The 6130-nt window shown below is 44.3% G+C and overlaps 1 protein-coding gene across 1 annotated transcript in view; it reads left to right on the top strand.

Annotated features, from left to right (window-relative positions):
* The first annotated feature begins 363 nt into the window (after positions 1 to 363).
* MELK (maternal embryonic leucine zipper kinase) overlaps positions 364 to 6130 on the top strand; it is an 89753-nt gene continuing 83986 nt past the window's right edge. Inside the window, exon 1 of the mRNA XM_059412256.1 lies at positions 364 to 495. The gene's annotated coding sequence lies outside the window, so the exon portion shown is untranslated. The remainder of the gene's footprint in view (positions 496 to 6130) is intronic.

Below are 6130 nucleotides of genomic sequence, written 5' to 3'. Positions count from 1 at the left end.
CTTGTATTGATGGGTGGGAGAAGGGCCATTGGGCAAGGAGAGGACGAATTGAGAACCGTGAACACTAGCAACTTCTCTAGATAAATTTTAGGAAGCAGGGCCTTAGAAGGCTGAATTATGTGCAAACTTTGTACGTCCACGCCCCCTGGAAAACCTTCACATGCCCTTCGTTGAAAGCGTACTCAGGCATAAGACTAAGGCCCCAGCAGCCCCAGGATTACTCCGCGTTCATTCCCAGCCCAGCCCTTCCGGCTGCCGGCCCGAGGGCGATCGCGCGCCCCCGCCTCACCCGGACCCGGCGCGACGCGCGCCCCCGCTTCGCCCCGCCCCTTCCGGCCCGGGAGGTTTGATTTCCTTGGCGGGCGGAAGCGGCTCAAACCCGGCGATCCCAAAACTTTCTAGGGGTTTTGGGCACTCGCTGCTTGGCTCGGGACGGCTGGCCCTCTCCAGTGTGCTTCTGCTCGGCCCCGCCTCGCCCGGCTCCCCGCCCCTCAGGTCAGTGTCTCCCCGGGTAGGGCCGGGGTCACGGCTCTGCGAGACGCGAGGGAGCGGCTCCTCGAGCCCAGCTTGCTCCTGGCTCCCGGGAGACTGGAGAATTTCCCCGAAACCTCACCGTACGAGCCCACTCCCGAATGAGATAGGCTTTCCGACCCCCGGTTTTCTCCTCTGTAAGTGGGGATAATGACGTACCTACGTCAGGGTTATTGGTGAGGGACAGGCGAAAACGTTTGCTACGAAGGAGGCTGCGAGAGGTGTGAATTCCCGTTGCATGTTATGTGTTACCACTCCCTTTTCAGAGTCCAAATCCTTCCTCTTTCTTCACCTTCCTAGGGTAGTGGCTTAAGAGGCTCACACTAAAAGGGATATACCCCGACTGCCAAAGCAGTAAAAGGAGCAGCATCACCAAGAAACTGGTGGGGAAAAGAGAAACTCCCAAAGGAGAGCATCCCAAGAAAGCGAGCAGACCTGTAGCAGCTAGCATGAGTAATTGTTCTTGAGCCTCACCTTTGGTATTTCTCTGGTAGTGGAATGGGGGAAGGTGGCGGCGGGTTTCAGAGGTACCTGGACTTATGCTTAGAAGCCAGGGTTTCCTAACTTTTTTGTTCATAATATGGTTTCTGTTGACTACGTTGGGAGAAATCAGAAACTCCTTTTCTGCCCTGCACCATCATGGGCTTCTTTCACCAGCGGATCTGACATTATTGTGTATCTACTGTGGACCAACCAGATGGGCAGATGAGTCCCTTAACGCCTTTAGGAATGAATGCCTCTTTGTTGGTGCTCCCAGAATACTCTGCAAAGGAGCAAGAGAGGATGTTATTAATGTATTAATTACAAGGCCACCTTATAAGCCATTCGGTATTCTACTTCTTATTTGAAATATTTTCTGCATCAGTATTTTAACCACATTCATAGATGAGGTGAATGTATTACCCAGCAAATAATAACACAGCCCAGCTAATACCGTTAGTAAGAAATTGTCCCCAATTTGTTTCTTTTCTATAACATTTAATGATAAATCTTCTGTTATCTAAGCAGTTCCTTGTTGCCTCAGAGAAGTTCAAGATCCCAAATGTACATGTCAACAATTCTTCTATTTAGCCACACTGAGAAGGACATTCAGGTATCTGATTGGGGTCTAGTTTTCTTCTTCATTATTCACAGCTGAGAGGCTGCCTTCCACATTGATCCTGTACCTCCTTTAGACGGCTACAAAGTTGGGTTACTCCAGTCCCATTCTTCCTATGTTCTGTATTTCTAAATTCTAGAGGATAAACAGGGCACTTAAGAATATTTAGATGAGGGCGCCTGGGTGGCTCAGTGGGTTAAGCTGCTGCCTTCGGCTCGGGTCATGATCTCAGGGTTCTGGGATGGAGTCCCGCATCGGGCTCTCTGCTCAGTAGGGAGCCTGCTTCCTCCTCCTCTCTCTTCTGCCTGCCTCTCTGCCTACTTGTGATCTCTCTCTGTCAAATAAATAAATAAAATCTTAAAAAAAAAATATTTAGATGAGGGGCGCCCGGGTGGCTCAGTGGGTTAAAGCCTCTGCCTTCTGCTCAGGTCATGATCTAGGGTCCTGGGATAGAGCCCTTCATCAGGCTCTCTGCTCAGCAGGGAGCCCCCCCACGCCCCTCACCCCCGTCTACTTGTGATCTCTGTCCGTCAAATAAATAAATAATATTTAAAAAAATATATTTAGACTAGCTTCACAAAATTTAAAAACCAAGTAAACTCTGCTGTCGTAGTACTTTGCAATGCAAGCACCAGTTTTCTTCTATAGTAGCAGAAATGATGTTCCCTGGATTCAGTGGATGTAATTGAGGCCCACATTTATATTATCCAAAAACATGGTATAATTTGAAAGGGTGGATGGTAGATAAAGAAAAAGGAATGAAGAAAGTGAAGGTGATTGGTTTTGTCTAACATTGGCACAAGTTGATCTCTGCTAGTTGACTTGAGGCCATGATCTGGATGTTCAAAACTCATTTGGGAGAAATTTATCAAGTTAATTGTGAATTCTTATATCTCTAATCTGGAGAAATAAATTCCAACCTCATACAAATGGTTGTCTCCTTTTGAGTATGGCAACAAAGCCCCAGTCCTTTGTATGGAATTTAGACAGTAAGGTTGATAATTAGGATTCTTATATTTTGTGAGGTCTTTGTCCATTTCCAAACTTTGAAATGTCTTTTTGTATTTCCTTTTAAGCTCCTGTGTTCTCAATACCCCAATACTGCTTTAGTGGGGCTTTGCTTTCTCACGAACCTGATAGCCTTCTTTTATAGCAGACAACTTTCTAAACACATTTATAGCCTGACATTCCCCCATTTCTAATCTACTCTTTCTCTTCTTCCTCATCAGGATCCCAAATATCTTCCTTTTTTCCTTTTAGAGAGAGAGTGTGTGAACAGTAGGGAAGAGTAGGGGGGGAGAGAGAGAATCCTAAGCAGGCTTCACATGCAGCATGGAGCCACATGTGGGGCTTGATCCCAAGACCCTGAAATCATGACCTGATCTGAAACCAAGAATTGGATGCTTAACTGATTGAGCTACCCAAGTGCCTCTCCCTCTTAAAGAGATTTTACTTTTAAGTAATCTCTATACCCAATGTGGGGCTTGAACTCACAGCCTTGAGATTGAGAGTCACATCTTCCACTGACCTAGCCAGCTAGGTGCCCCAGAACCCCAAAGATTTCTTGTGTTGACTGTACTTTTACTGCTGTTATTGTCTGTTTTGAAATTTCTTAGTCTTGTGAACCGTGTCTTTTTGGGGTGTGGTTCTACTGCATTCCTACCTTTGCCCCATGACAAATACTCTTTAAAAGATTTCTGAATTAGTACTGCTGTTAAGGATATTTTTAATCCTATGCCTCAGGTGCCAGTGAGAATGAATATGACCTTTGTGATGTCTCCTTGCCTGGAGTAACTTTTGCCATGGCAGTGGAAGCAGAATATTTTATACCCCAACTTTCTGTGACCTGACTTCTCTTCTTCCATTGCCCTATCCCATTCATGCAGGTTCAGCTAGATTAAAAAAAGTTCAACCTAGGGGCACCTGGTGGCTCAGTGGGTTAAGCCTCTGCCTTCGGCTCAGGTCATGATCCCAGGGTCCTGGGATCGAGCCCCACATAGGACTCTCTGCCCTGCAGGGAGCCTGCTTCCCCACTCTCTCTGCCTGCCTTTCTGCCTATTTGTGACCTCTCTCTGTCAAATAAATAAACAAAATCTTTTTTTTTTTCCCTAACATTTTATTTATTTATTTGACAGAGAGAGAGATCACAAGTAGGCAGAGAGGCAGGCAGAGAGAGAGGAGGAAGCAGGCTCCCTGCTGAGCAGAGAGCCCGATGCGGGACTCGATCCCAGGACTCTGAGATCATGACCTGAGCCGAAGGCAGCGGCTTAACCCACTGAGCCACCCAGGCGCCCCTAAATAAACAAAATCTTAAAAAAAAAAAAGTTCAACCTAATTAAGTTGGTCCACTGCCATCTCTTCCTAGGAAGTGGCTACTATTTATTGGATCAGAATGTCTTTTGTCCATGATCTTTATCTTTCTTGCTATAATAGCTTTGACATTGAGATTAAAACTGGTTTTTTTTAAGGCTGATATTTTCCTTGAATTTTAACTTTCCATCCAAAACTTCTGCTCTAGTGTTCTGTTCAGTGACCAAATTTTTGAAGGTTTTTTACTTGCTGACAGTAATTTATCTTTTATCTCAAAGTAAAATGATTCGTGGAATCAGAGTGCTTTAAGTATTTTTATTTATTTATTTTGTATTTTTATTTTTTTACAGAAGACAGATAATTTTTAATATTTAAAGAGACTGTCAGTGAATTGTCACAATTATGAAAAATATTTGTATTCATTAAAAAAAGAAAAAATCCCTCTATACAAAATAAAATCCAACTGAGTGTTCATTACTGAGTGTTCATATATAAATAAATTGTGGTACCTCAATGGAACATTATTCCATCACTAAGAAAATCTGTTTATTTATTTATCGTTAACATATAATGTATTATTTGTCCCAGGGGTACAGGTCTGTGAATTGTCAGGCTTATATATTTCATAGTACTCACGGTAGCACATACCCTCCCCAATGTCCATAACCCAGCCACCTTATCCCTCCCCAAAAACCCCCAACAACCCTTAGTTTGTTTCATGAGATTAAGAGTCTCTTATGGTTTGTCTCCCACCCTGGTCCCATCTTGTTTCATTTTTTTCCCTCCCTAGCCTCCATGACCCCGCCTGCCTCTCAAATTCCTCATATTACAGAGATCATATGATAATTGTCTTTCTCTGATTGACTTATTTCGCTTAGCATAATACCCTCTAGTTCCATCCACATCATTGCGAATGGCAAGATTTTGGTTTTTTTTTTTTTTTGATGGCTGCATAGTATTCCTGTGTGTTTGTGTGTGTGTGTGTGTGTGTGTGTGTGTGTGTTTGTGTACCACATCTTTCTTTATCCTTTCATCTGTTGATGGACATCTAGGTTCTTTCCATAGTTTGGCTATTGTGGACTTTGCTGCTATAAACACTCGGGTGCACATGCGCCTTTGGATCACTACATTTGTATGTTTAGGGTAAATGCCCAGTAGTGCAATTGCTGGGTCGTAGGGTATCCCAATTTTTAACTTTTTGGGGAACCTCCATACTGTATGCCAGAGGGGCTGCATGAGTTTGCATTCCCACCAACAGTGTAGGAGGGTTCTACTTTAGGCATTTTAAAAGGAGATTTAAAAGGATATTTGAAAAAATATCCTTTGCAGTTCTAGGGCTTTTGATTATTTCATTCAATTTTTTCTCTATCTCAGCATAAGAATATGCCCTATCCTCAGTGTAGTAAGGATCATCCCTTTATTCCCCTGTCCCCCTTTTTAAAAAACATTTTATTTATTTGAGAAAGAGAGTGAGAGACAACACAAGCAGGAAGAGGGACAGAGTGAGAAGCAGACTCCCGGCTAAGCAAGGAGCCTGATGTGGGACTCCATCTGAGGACCCTGGGACCATGACCCCAGCCCAAGGCAGATGGTTAACCGTCTGAGCCACACAGGCACCCCATGTACCCCCCCCCCCTTTTAAAAATAGACTCACCACACTCTTGAGGTAGAACTCACATTCTAGATCTTCCAAATTTATAACCATTTTTAAGGCTTAGTAACATGCCTGCCACTCAACTCTGGATGAGAGAGGATGGGGAACAGAGAACATGAAGGTAGTGAACATGGTGTTGGCCACTTGTCAATCCCAAACCTTTGGCGATGTTGCTGGAGCTCTGCCTGTTGGTGAGTGAAGACTATCTGGCTCTAGAAATGAGCATTAATACCAGGTTTCCACTTCCGAGAGACGATCAAGATGGATGATCAAGTGATCAAGAGGCATGAGCTTTGCTGTTTCCAGGTGGAACTTCACTTTCCATATCCTGCTTGGATATGCATGTACTCACTTAATTTTTTGAGCTGTTAGAGAAAATGGGGTCTGAGGATCCAGAACCCTGTTCTGCCATAGATAGCCCACTGCTAGGTCACCAAGGGAGATTTGTGCACAGGGGTCAGGCCAGGCAAAGGAGAATTTCATTACTAGCTGGGTATTGGCCTCAAACACCTCTGTGAACTCTAGAGGCCTGGTAT

Source organism: Mustela nigripes, chromosome 9 (assembly GCF_022355385.1).
Source record: "Mustela nigripes isolate SB6536 chromosome 9, MUSNIG.SB6536, whole genome shotgun sequence".
Taxonomy (NCBI): Eukaryota; Metazoa; Chordata; class Mammalia; order Carnivora; family Mustelidae; genus Mustela; species Mustela nigripes.
Note: the sequence above shows the minus strand (reverse complement) of the source record. Positions and strands in the feature narration are given on the sequence as shown.